The sequence below is a fragment of the Meleagris gallopavo genome, chromosome 7 (assembly GCF_905368555.1).
Source record: "Meleagris gallopavo chromosome 7, MGAL_WU_HG_1.1, whole genome shotgun sequence".
In the NCBI taxonomy this organism is placed as follows: Eukaryota; Metazoa; Chordata; class Aves; order Galliformes; family Phasianidae; genus Meleagris; species Meleagris gallopavo.
This window is the reverse complement of record NC_139410.1, coordinates 30,998,516-31,012,004: the sequence shown is the minus strand read 5'-3', so window position 1 is coordinate 31,012,004 and position 13,489 is coordinate 30,998,516. Positions and strand designations below refer to the sequence as shown.

At 40.3% G+C, this 13,489-nt stretch overlaps 1 protein-coding gene across 2 annotated transcripts in view; it reads right to left on the bottom strand.

Annotated features, from left to right (window-relative positions):
- The window catches only part of SPOPL (speckle type BTB/POZ protein like), a 33,956-nt gene extending 30,147 nt beyond the window's left edge, over window positions 1-3,809 (bottom strand). Inside the window, exon 1 of one of the 2 annotated variants that reach the window (XR_014884319.1) lies at window positions 3,553-3,809. The gene's annotated coding sequence lies outside the window, so the exon portion shown is untranslated. The remainder of the gene's footprint in view (window positions 1-3,552) is intronic. The other variant, XM_085227856.1, reaches the window with a different exon arrangement.
- Window positions 3,810-13,489: the final 9,680 nt, after the last annotated feature.

Below are 13,489 nucleotides of genomic sequence, written 5' to 3'. Positions count from 1 at the left end.
AACATACTAAATTGAGTGTGTCTCACTTTTGCTGAGGACTTCCACAGAATGAAAAAGAGTAGTGATCAACAAAGAATAGCAAACATAACATTCGAAAAAAAAAAAAAAAATATATATATATATATATATATATATATATATATATATATATATATATATATATATATATATATATATATATAAATGGCTTTTGGGAGATGCAAGGTAGCATCATGAGTAACTTGGGTAATTCAAGGAATCTGCATGTATGATCTCCCTAGATTATTCCATGCTAATGAGTCTGTGAAACAGCAGGAACATCCCACTTTCCACTACATTTCCTAAATGCTTTATGCAAACACTGGTAAAAGAATACTGGCAGACACAAGGAATCTCTTTGCAAGCATGCAGACAAAGATAAAAACCTTTACAGCCAACAAAGAACAAATTTAAAGCTGGTTACCAAAGGTTACAGAAGAAAGCTACTGAAGAAGTAAAATGGTATCAAAGTTGAAGGTTTTTTTTGCTTAAGTTTGTTCCAGTACTGAACACAGTCCTGCCAAAGCACACGGAGGGATAAAAGCAGTACAAAAACTGAAGCCTTTGTGCACCACAATACACATGCTATATAACACAGTACACACACTACTGAAAGCCATCCAACAATGGCAAGTGCCCACTCTGTCTAAGAAACAAAAAACTGCATTATGAATCTCCCTCTACACTTCACACAGCAGCAAAGTTCTCAATCAAGCACAAACTATGTGTAGATTTCCTCCTTTCATTTGAAGCTAGGGTTCCTGTGAGATTCCTTTTGGGATGGGTAAGACAAAGAGCCATACGGAAATGGACTGGGAAGTTTCTCAAGAAATCAAAGCAGAAAAAGAAACCTGTTGTGAATACGTAAGTATTTCAAAGAAGGAGGAAAGAGCCACGAGCAATGATATGGAAACCTCTAGAAAAGCCATCTCTGAGAGGATGAAGCAGAAGTATATCACAGCCTCAAGCCAGGAACAATAGCTCCAAGACGTCAGATAGTAAGGGCTTCCTACTTTAGCCTCAAAACCTGGGAGTGCAAGACATGACAAAACAGCGTTTAGTTATTGGGTTTTACTTCCTCTTCAGCATGAGGACCACCCCTGCCAAGTCAGGAGAGGATTGTATGTTCCTCCAACTTCACCATGATAACTGACTTCTGCAGCAGTGCATTTCACACCAGTTGATGTATCAGTGTATTGTTACATTAGCCCATCATTGACCCTGCAACCTATCAGCTGATTTGGTGTTTCCTTAATCACCTCCACCAACTGCGATTCCTAAGAAGACATTAGTATTCCTAGTAACTTAAAAAGATAAAGGAGAGAATGACACAACACTGACATTTTTCAAATTCATGCTTTCATAGAATCACAGAATCTCTCAGGTTGGAAAAAAGCTTAAGGATCATCGAGTCCAACCACGACCTAACCATACTACCCTAACAACCCTCCACTTTGTGATCTGAACTCAGATCACACCCCTGAGCACCACATCCAAACGGTTTTTAAACACATCCAGGGATGGTGACTCAACCACGTCTCTGGGGAGCCTATTCCAGTGCTTAACAACCCTTTCTGTAAAGAAGTTTTTCCTGATATCCAACCTAAACTTCCTCTGGTGCGACTTAAGGCCATTTCCCCTCATCCTGCCACCTGTCACCAGTGAGAAGAGACCAACCCCGCTCTCTCTGTAAGCACCTTTTAGATATTCGAAGAGAACAATAAGGTCTCCCCTAAGCCTCCTTTTCCTCAGACTGAACAGCCCCAGTTTCTTCAGTCTCTCTTCATAGGGCTTATTCTCCAAGCCCTTCACAAGCCTTGATTTAGGTAGGGTATTTTGTACCTAAAAAATCTTCAAGTATCAGGTTGATACACTAATTAAAAGCAATCATCTCAGTTTGATTTTCCTGGACATGATTTAGCATAGGACTGTTAGCTAGGATAATATGGTCAAATTGTGCTTGGACTTAATGATCTTTAAGGTCTTTCCCAACCTGAGCATTTCTGGGATTCTAACAGCCAGTTAGATACAGGGGCACACACTGAAAATCCTTCACAAGCATCCAGGTTTGCCCCAGTTGCACATGCTAGAAGGACATGTGTAGGACATTAGAGGAGAGCCACAAAGATGATCAGGGGACTGGAGCACCTCCCCTACAAAGACAGGCTGAGGGAGTTGGGCTTGTTCAGCCTGGAGAAAAGAGGGCTGCGGGGTGACCTCATTGCAGCCTCTCAGTACCTAAAGGGAGCCTACAAACAGGAGGGCAATCAACTCTTTGAAAGGATAGATAACTGCAGAACAAGCAGAAATGGTTTTAAGGTGAGGGAGGGGAGATTTAGGTTGGATGTCAGGGGGAAATTCTTTACAGAGAGAGTGGTGAGGTGCTGGAACAGCTGCCCATAGAGGTTGTGGATGTCCCGTCCCTGAAGGTGTTCAAGGCCAGGTTGGATGGGGCCCTGGGCAGCCTGGTCTAGTATTAAATGGGGAGATTGGTGGCCCTGCCTGTGGCAGGGGGGGTTGGAGATTCATGATCCTTGAAGTCCCTTCCAACCCTAGCCATTCTGTGATTCTGCGACCAGGTGGAGAAAGCAGATAAAATATTTTACAGTATTTCAAGTATTTTTACTTTACAGTGACTAGTAAGGTATTAGTAACCTTTTATAAAGGAATTTTTTTACTTCCTGAACTAAAAAATTTAGTAGAAACCGAAAAAAAAAAAAAAAAAACACCTGAGCAGCCATACAAAGAGCTTCAACACCGCTGTGGCACAAAGCCTCCCAACCATATGGAATAGCTATCAAAATAACGCCTTCTGCAGAGCTGATAAGAGCAAGGAACGACCCAGCTGGAGTCCTACAGCGCTTCCTGGCAGGAGGTTGCAAACAATCCTTTTTGTTCAAACGCTATTCCTGTACCTCCTGACACCATGTCAAAAGTTAGGAATACCTTCCCGAAACCCAGCCGCCTTTCTAACCGTACAACCGTGCCCGCTACAACGCGGCCGAAGGCTGAAGCGCCTCGGGAACAATTCTGTTTCACTTCTGCCTCCTCGTTTCCCTCCTCTGACGATCACTGACGCATTGATTCACCGGCGGATTTCAAGAGATGACATCACCAGGTGAAACCCAGCCCCGCTCAGCCGCACTTCCTGCCCATGTGTAAGATGCGGGCACGGCACACCGCCGGCTCAACCTTCGCTGTTATTTCACCTCCGCCAAGTTTTTCAGCACCCCCAAACCCAGCTGTTGCTGCGAGACGGGAACTTCCCCGCAGCACGGCTTCGCATCGGCCAGTAGCCGCACGCACGGATCCCATTCGCGCACACACAAAGCCGACAAGGGGAGCTCCGCGGGGCCGGACCGGGCCCCCCTTTACTCGCTCTACCGGGGGAGGCCCCGCTGCCGCTCCCTCAGGCCCGCAGGCCGCTGCCCCGGGGCACGGTGCCGAGCCCGCCCCTCAGCAGCCCGGAGGGCGCAACAAAGACCTCCCCCCCCCCACAACCCCGCTCCCTCCCGCCGTTCAGTCGTTACGTACCGGAGCGCGGCGGCTCTCATAGCGCCGAGGCGGGGGAAGGCGTGGCGGTCACCGACGGCCGACGGCCGGCGGAAGCGACGAGGTCGGACGGGAGCGAAGCCGCATCGCTGCCCGCACCGAACCACGCCGAGCTCACCGCCGGTAGCGCCGCGGCTCCCGTACAGCCCGGCCGCTGACCGCCGCTCCAGCGCCGCTGCCGCCGCACTTCCGGACAGGGAGGGGTCACGCGGTGCCGCGCCGCGCCGCTTCCATCCGGGGCCTTGCGTGACGCCACGCCCCTCACCACCCCTAAAATCCCCCGCGGGGCGGGGCGCCAGGCGGCCGTTGGGACGGGGGTGGCGGGAGAATCGCCCTCGCTGCGCTGAGGGGACGCAGCAGCCCAAGGGGCCGTGGTGTGAAACAGGCTCCCAGTCTAAGGCTCGGAGCTTCCCGGGACGTTTTTTTTCCTTTTTGTTTCCAGTTGAAGTTCAGCTGAAAATTACAGTACCAGCTGACCCAACCAGCTGAGGCTGTTGCCGCTCTTAACAACACGTCGGTCACACACACACACACAATGCTGCGTGCTGACACAGCCCTCGCCTTCCTGTCCCTGTCAGCACGGCTCCTGACACGGCTGCTTTAATCCCCTCCCACTCACTCATAGCACCCAGCAGTTGTGAGAGGAGCCGTTTCCCATGGTCCTGGTGGGATAGATTGCACCAAGTCACCGGCGGATCCTGAACCTAAATGCCATACACAGTGCTGCAAACAAACTTCTGCTGTGGTCTCACTGACCCCTCAATTCCCTCATTCCATTTAGCTGGAGGGGCCATTGAGAGGAGGACCTTCTAACTGAACAGCCTCTATGGTGATTTTAAGATTTAGCAGACGGGACAAGCAGCGGGCTAAGGTATATTTGTAAATAGCAACTAACGACCATCTCCTTTAAATTTCACTTTGGAGAAGGTCTACAAGGGTGGATCATTAACAGAAGTTGTGAAGAACGCATGAATATTTGTCAACAGACAAAAGGCGAGATTACAGCTCAGAAGTTTTTTGGCTGCCACCAATGCATAAATCCATTGGCCTACAAACTTCTTTTGCTCACCCTCAGATATTCCTTTGTGTGGGCAAACGCCACAGATGGGCATGTAAATGGTTGCCAAGTAAAGCAACTAGCACTTTCCCGATCTGAGTCTCCAGTTGATTTTATGAGAAACTGAATTTATTTTCCTGTACTCCTTTTTTTTTTTTTTTTCTTTTTCTCCCCAACAACAGCTCTGTCCTATTCTCGGCTATTCCCATTTTCATATCCTAAATTGGTTTCTCCTCTCTGCCAAATTAGAGTGCACCACACAGTACCAGCCTCTTGCATCACGTTAAGGTGAAATACCGTCAAGTCTGGACGCATCACTGTTTGTCTTACAGCAGCACTTAGTAGGTCAATTGAGATAAGTGGCCCTTTATGCCAGACGTTTTACAGAACATATGAGACAAAGGGAGAGTTTAAATTCTAATTACAAAGGACAGAAAACGGTAAATAAAAACAAGACAGAATGAAATGATCAACTACTCTTCAAGAACAAAGATCCTAGCAGAGGCCAGAGGGAGAACTCAACTTTCCTGAATCCAGAGTGAATTTCTTACTTAGAATGCACTTTCCCAAGTCAGAAAGAAGCTCCGCAGGAATACACACATACTGTATGGGCTAATTTCTGGCAGAAATTCTAGTTTTCTTTGTTTTAACTACTATATCCTTATCAAAGCTTTTCAGGGAAATGTGCCATGTTATTTTACTGTCTATAAAGAGGTAATAGCCAAAAAGAAAAACACCTCTGTAGATGTTCTTTCTTTTCATCTTCCACTGCACTGAGGTGCTGCCATCCTTCTCTGTGAAGTTCTCCCTCTGTGGATCTACTCTTGAGGATGCACTTCTTTAATCACCATGCCTAGCAATTCTTAACAGAATAATTTTATTTATGAATGCTCCTGCCAAGAATAAGGAAGCACTTTGAAGAGGTGTTTGGAGATGTGACCTGCTGAGATCTGGCAGACAATACAAACTTTTGTCTTTCCATGGTGACCAAGCTACAGGTTGCTGGGACTTTCACCTTAGATAAACCCTTCAGCATCACAACTCTGTCTGCCTGTGCTATTCGAAATAGAGAATGTACTCCGTGTTACCGACCAGATTTCCTCACCCTTGTGTGATGTGAGGTGGACTGTATGAATTCAGCTGCTGTACATGATGTTAACACAGTGCTTAAAATAGACTCTTGCCAGTGCCAGGCATCTGAGCAGGCCCACAAATTTAAGGGAAGTAGCTGCATATGTAAAGATGCTCTTCAGTGATATGCAAGTTGAAGTTACAAATGGAAGTAATTCTGTACTCAATAGGTAACCGCGTTTCAATAGTGAAATTATGCATTCTAATTTCTCATTCATGATACAACTCTTTGAGATCCCTTCAGTGAAAGGAAGCATTTAACACACACATATAAACACGTTTTCCAGATTGAAAGCGAGATTAAATCACTAAAATAAACTTTGAGCGAAACTTGAAACGTGAGTAGTAATTTTGTCTAATTTCTTAAGCAAGTTAGTATCAGTTAATAATAATGATTTAAAAAAAAAAAATCAATGGCAGGCAACTCATGATACTGTTGGTGCCACTTGCTTTCTGTTTTGCTTTCATATCTGTTGTCCAAATGAAGAAACTTTGAGGGAATCATTATAAATCTGTAATATTTTTGTTCTACCCTATTTATTTTTAAAAGAGCAACATTTCAAAAATACTGCCAAGACGTATGTTTGGTTTTGCATTAAAAAAATTTGAAGCCTGCTTTGGCTGATGTGAGTCTCAATTTTATGCTCAGTTTTAAAAGAATATAAGATTTTAATCAAAAAGTTTTTCAGTCTTTTTGAAGGCTGCTACATTATAAATTTGAATTACTTTTTGGTATTAGAAATTCCAGGGTATTAAGGTATTCATTACCAACTTATATTGACTTCACCACTTTAACTCCTTTGTATATTTTGCCTCTAGGTATTCTTTGTAAAAAGGAAAATAATAAATCTTATTAACCTGCAACAAACAACTAATTTCTTACATGTTAGTGAAACTGCTGTAAAATTAATCAGTAACATTTCAACAGAATGGTCCTTCACTTGAAAAGGTCAAAGTATTGAAACCAGCAGCCTCCACTAGAAAACATATGCTAGCTTTGGTAGAAAGGTTTTAGCAAACATGCAATTTCTGAGAGAGATTATCTGAATAGACAGCTGCTATTCCAATCTATCGTGAAGCATCTGACAGTGTTGGGTAGGTCAGATTCAAGTCTCAGTTCTTCCCCATTCAGGCGAGATTTTTCATCCCGTCTTCTACATCACCTTAACTGCCAAGCTACCTGCTGACATGCAGTAGGAATTTTACCCATTCTTCCCTGCTTATGCTATGTCTAAGAAACATTCATTTTAGTAGAAGCTTGAACTTGGGACTTCAAAGCTTTGCCTGAGCTCAGCAGATGTTCTTCGCGCTTCCTTTCCTCATGCATTAAAAACAAACATAAAATTTTCCTCCAAAATGTGAAACAGGAAAACACTGAGTTCTGCTTTGTTCCCATTTTTTTTTTAGAAATACAGTTTCCCAAGTTGTAACTTGGAAACTAAATACATTCCTGTATGCAGTAGAATTTTTTATAACATTCTCAAGTGGGAAAGATGGAGTTTTTGTTGAATTTTACAGAAAGGATAAGAAAGCCTTCTTATTGTTGGTTTTTGTTGTTTTGTTTTGGTTTGTTTTTGCTTATCAGTGTTCCTCTCCCAAGGAAGAGTGAAATCAAAAATCTATACTTTTAAGTGTAATACAGAAGCTTTCTTCCTGCTCTCTGAAATGCAACAGAAAAGAACATACACTTGTATGCCTCTTATACCAACCACAAAGAGCATATTTTGCAAATTTGTGGCTTATATTCACGAATTTGATAGTGAATCCAAGTGGCAAAGTCTTTGTCCTCATTTAAATACAAACTGCCTTTAAAAGCAATTTTCAAAGAAAGAAGCACGTGTGAAGTTCTGCATTTTTTTTATATGCCTCAGCCATCATTTATAAACACAGATGTACCTAACATCTGAGCATAATTCATTTGGCTCTGAGAGAATACAAATAGATTCACAGAAGATTCAATAGATTCTTCACTGAATCACTTTGCTAAGTTACATTTAGAGAGGAAAAACTACGCCTCCTTCAGAATGTAAGGAATGCAAGTTATTTTGAACTCTTGCTTTTTTGAGATTTCTATGGCATTGCCTCTTGAAATTACCTCCTGCCTTCTATCTGATAAAATCTTTAACTGTATTCCTAACAAGAATACTTTTCAATATCAATATTCCCAAAGTCTGTAGAGCTCCATGCAAGGGCTTGGCTCAGTTTTGTCACTACTCATAGGAAAAGCCCAATACTGCTTGTAATTTAATATTTTAGGATTGAGCTCTTCTGTAATATTCTGCAGAACAAATATTTTGAGCACGGAGTGCTAAATATGTCCCACATAATAATGACTAAAATAAATCTGGACTTTCATTTTAGTAAATGCCTGTTTTTATACACAGAACAGGTAGCTGCGTCTCCAAGAAATACTGAAGATTTGTATGATATGAGTCACTTAATTACAAACAGTCAATGTAGCTGTCTTAAATAGTAAGGGAAAAGAAATTAAAGCACATTCTAGAATTATATGGAAGATACCAATACCAATGCTGAATGCAGAGTTGAGAACACAGAATGTTGTGATTGCTAATAGGACTGTTTGACATTTAAAATTCTGAAGTAGCAAACTTTTTGGTTCTAAGATAAATCAGAATTTTGCTATCCATTTTTATTCACTTTGGTGCTTACTGAGACTTAACACCTTTTTTATGAAACAGTGCTCACTTTAAGTTCTCATTAGCACAGATTTTGCACAGCTGATGATTTCATTAGTTCAGTCCTCCTTGCTGACAAGCACTTTGTGTCTCAAGACATCATGATTCATAAACTTCCTTTTGCTATGGGATTTGAGAGACCAGTATGGGAGTATCCTATTCCTACAGCAAAAGCTCAGATGAATAATGTAGTATGAGTAAAACGTGTCAGTCAGCAATGGAGATATTCTGTATGTATAGATAGCTTAAAACTGCTAGTCAGGAAAAGGTAGATTGATGCAGATAATGATCTTCTGAGTAAGATTTTGTCTGACATAAGAAACATAGTGATAAAACAGTCATTTTGCAGTACTGTAATTGGATACAAACTTCATTTGAGATTTTGTCTTTCAGCTGCTTTACCAAATTTACATAAGACAAGTGCTTGTTGCTGAAGAACATTATACATTCACATTATCCTCTGAGAGGTTCAGGATTCCACTGTTATCAAAATGTAAAAGTCACTTTTGTTTAAATATTCTATTGACACCACTGATTTGGAAAATTTGAAACTTGCAGTAGTTATTCATCATGACAGCATATTTGCACGCAGATTTCATTCTGTATGTATTTGTATTAATTAAAGAATAACTTTCAGTAGTTTTCCCATATATATTTTAAAAGACCAATTTTCTCACAACTCAAAGGTGAGTTGTTTAATTTCTTTTGTCTCCTTTTTTTTTTTTTTTTTTTTTTTTTTTTTTAGTACCTCCACCATTTTACTTGAATTAATTGAAGCTTAGAATCTGATATTTTCATCCGTCTCTTGTATCCCCAAGTATCTTTGTTGGTTCAGTAATGATCACATCCAAAAAGCAGGAGCTGACCTGACAACTGCAACACAGTGTATTTAAGTTCAGAACAAGTAAACAGTAGTTCCCTAGCGTGCTCCGATGATAAAGACCAGATAAATAACGGAATGGACATACTTTTTGTGCTTCAGTAGTTGTATAATTAAGAACTGGAATGTAATGTATCTTTCTGAGTTTCAGTTTTTTAAGATGTATTTAGGAGCATATAAAGTAGTTAAAAAAAGCTAAAGATATTCATCTTGGACAACTACCTTGAACTGCCTTTGAGTGCCAACACACTCTTGAAGTGTGTTACCACCTCAAAGTCTCAGCAGTCATAGATGAAATTTTAAAAAATATACCTTCTAAGAATACAGTCAAAGTTTGGATTTGTCATCTACAACAAACGTTCTGTTCTATGAGTTTTAAGGTAACAGAAGATGACAGCAGCGTATCCTCAAAATGAATAGATTCAAAGGAAGTCATGATCTCATAAACACAGAATAGCTTGAGGCTATCCAAGGTTCTCTGAGTCATATTTCCTTAATGATAATTTTAAGGTCACTGCTGAAAATGATCAGTTTATTTTGAGAGACAAGAAATAAATCAGAAGCAATACCTGGCAAGAAAGAAACAAAGATCAATTGGCGCAATACGTAGCTTGAGCTCAGTTAATCAAAATGCCTTTTGAAATACTTTTGATTTGTAGCTTTGCTATTCTGTTGTTCTAGAAATCTGTTTTAATTTTTCATCCTGTACTCTGTGAAAGAGGTCTATGAATTCCATAATGTCTGGATAGAGAACAATTTGGTTTTAGTACTTTGATCAGTCTTTGTTGACAGAGTAAGCTTTATCAACCATTATTGAGATCAATTTTTCCGATGTATTATCATCAGTTGGGCTTCTCTAAAACCTATTTTGAGTGCATGTAAGTAGCTAGTTTGCATGAATAGAGGGGAAAAAAGGTCAAAATATACTGAGGGAAAACTTAGTATCCTGTCAGCTATGCTGAAAACAGTTTATGGTGGTTTGTCAGTCAATTATTCATTTATAATCTAATACAATTTAAGATCTGACATGGAACATCACCCTTTGAAGAATTCCAACCTCTGGTTTTCTAGACATGAGATCCTTTATAAACTCATGGTATGGCATCCTTAGCTGTCACCCTTGTGAGCTCAAAACTTTAGCCCAAGGAAAAGCTGTTAATGTCCAGCCCAGAAGTTAACAGAGTTAACTGTGCTTTTAATCATTTGTGCTGTCTTATCAGGTAAAGAGCTTCAGCATCTAGGATTTTGAAATTTTAAATAAAGGAGTCTTCTTTGGACGTAGTAAGTTGGATAGCACTTGCCCAAGAAGCATAAATGGAAAGAAAGAAGCATATGGATAAGATGCCACAAGTCTATGTGTATGTGACTCAGAAATTTGACATAGTTCTAGAATTCCAGTTCTTCCAGGATAAAGAACAATTTGATTCTAAGTCTTGAGCTGTTAATATTCAGCATTCCTTAGATGGAATTTCATGTGAACAGATTTGTGACACTACAAAATGTCAAAGAAAGCAAACAACAAAACAGTAATGCAACACCTACAGACAGACAAGCCATCTGCTCACCTGGGTATCCACACCTAGATGATCTTGCACAATATCAAAAACAAGAATTCAGTCTTCCCATAAACTGGCCTGATCATGAGAAGTATAATAAGAAAATGAAGGCAAAGTTGGGATTATCTTTTCTCTTTTTGTACTTTTGCATTGGGAAACAAGGACAGAAAATGATTGACCCTGTTACAAGGAACAATTCCTGAAATACTGGAATGGTAATAAGTGTCTGATGAGAATAATGGCCTGAGGCAGAATGAGACTGTACAGTGGGAAGGATGAAAACATTAGTGGCCATTAACGCAGAACAAAAAACAAAAATACAAAAGTTCAAGCTAAAGGAACCTGGAAACAGAGTAGTCAGACACCATGTGAGAAAGCAGACATTGGGTTCAGCATATCTGCAAGAGGAAGAAAAATGTTTAGCCTGTAAATTTTGCTGAGAGTTGTGTGGACAAGAAAAGTATCTTTGTTCTCTAAAGAAAATGAAAGTTGAACTGCTTATGATCATGCATAGAGACAACAAATGAAAGAAGAACTGACAATGCATGACAAGATTCTCTCTGGTGTTCTCCATGTGCATTCTTCATATCCTGAAAAAGCTGATGCCACTTTTGCCACTCAACTATTAGAACTGGTGGCCAGCTGGGTTCTGCTGGCTGGCAGAGCTGCAATTTTATTCCAGCATCACTGATAATCAACTGTATTTGAAAGGAAATAGGTGACTCTAGAAGAGAACTTGAGCATTTTGAAAGCGGTGGATAATTGCTGGCTTTCAAAACATTCCTCACAAGAAGATGACTTCTTTTTTAACAACTGGCACAGAAGAGCCCTGCCTTCCAGGAAATCTACCTCTCAAAACAGCTGAATAAGGATCTCACTTGAGCCAACAGGTTGACTCATCATAGATATGTTTCACTTCTCTTCTAAATAAAGTTACATGATTTTTTTTTTTTTTTAAATTTTAAAGGGCCCCCTAAAATATCTCATAATGAGAAGTCAAAAACAAGCATTTGTCTAAAGTCGAAACAGAGTTTTTCCACTATTCCCAAACGGGGAATAACTTCTCACACTACCTACCTTTTTTCAGACATGCCTAGATAAAATTTAGCATAGAATCTCTGATTTCAGTTCTGTTCGACATTCTGGTAGATAGCGAGTATTTAGCCAAATATTTAGTGCAGGACAACAGATGGAGCAGTATAATAGAAAGGTGCTATAAAGAAAGGGAAGAAGATTGCCCACCTGTATCAAAAGATTCCAGGTCTGCAGGGGAAAGCTTCACCAAGAAGGGATCTCCAAAAAGAAATCCTTCCCCAGTGGCACTCAGCTCTTAAACGAGGTCTCATAGAGTATGAGGTCCAGTCATACAGCTGAGTTGCCTTCACCTGTGCTCCCAGGGCTGTCTGGGTCCTTTTTCCAGGTGCTCAATCTGTAGTTCAGGCCGTGACTCAACAGTTCCCATATATATGTTTAAGAGAACCTGAGAGCTTACCAGTCCTCTGTTTTAAAATATTTATGAAAACAAAGCTCTCTGTGAATGACTGTGTTATTTTCACACTTCACAGTTTTACAAACCCCAGTCTTTGATCTAACAAAATCTCACAAGTGTCACAATTATAAACATTCAAACTGAAAGGATGTAAAGTGTTCTCAGTTCTGTAAACTGGATGTAAACCAGAAGCAAAGAAGATGGCACACGTTTCTTCACTTGAAAAACTTCACCCAGAATCAGAATCTTCTTTCAGGGACAGCTTGAAAAAACAAATTGTACTGTAGTTTTGCAATCTGTCACAGTGGAGGACAGCTTCTCAGCTGTAGATGCCTTCAAATGAATCATATATCATTTCATCTGAGAATTTATAAACCTTTCTAGTTCAGTTAGTTTTTTTCTCTCTCAATATCAGAAACATTCCGTCCAGTTCTAATCCAGTACATACTAGAAAAACAATCATACAAATCCAAACCAAGTGTTGGAACGCCCCATTAACTGAATTTTGTCTATTTTTTCCTAATTTTTCTCTTCAAAATTAACGTCACGATAAAGCAAAGTGAAGAAGCATCTATTATTTAATGGGAGCTCCAGGCTGAACATGATGGCCTGTACTTGCTAAAGCTGAAATCCAGGCTTAGTGGATGTCATTAGTATCAAAGTACAGCACAGTTGAGAGGTTATTGTCTCTCTCTTGAAAAGAAAGAATATGTATAAGATCCTATGCAGTAGGTTAGTGTTAAGGTTCATGAAAATTCTGCCAACCTCAGATTTGAAATATGTGAATTCAACCTTGGAGTTTTCCCTGTTTATGAGAAATCTGCCTCAGTGCACAAGAATTGATATAGAATCTGGTCATGCTCTGGCACAATGCACATAAAATTGAAAAAAGAAGACAGAATTTCCTGATCTGATGTACAGTAGAAACATTATTTCCTCGGTGGCAGCCTGTTCAGTATTCATCTGTGATCACACGTAGAGTAGGATTGTACTTTAATATGAATTCTGTTCTAACACATTCTCATAGGTGATAGCCTTTGAGGTTTGACAAAACCCTTAAAAATATTTTACCACTAATTTTCTTCTCGTTATAATTCCTCATCAGGAACT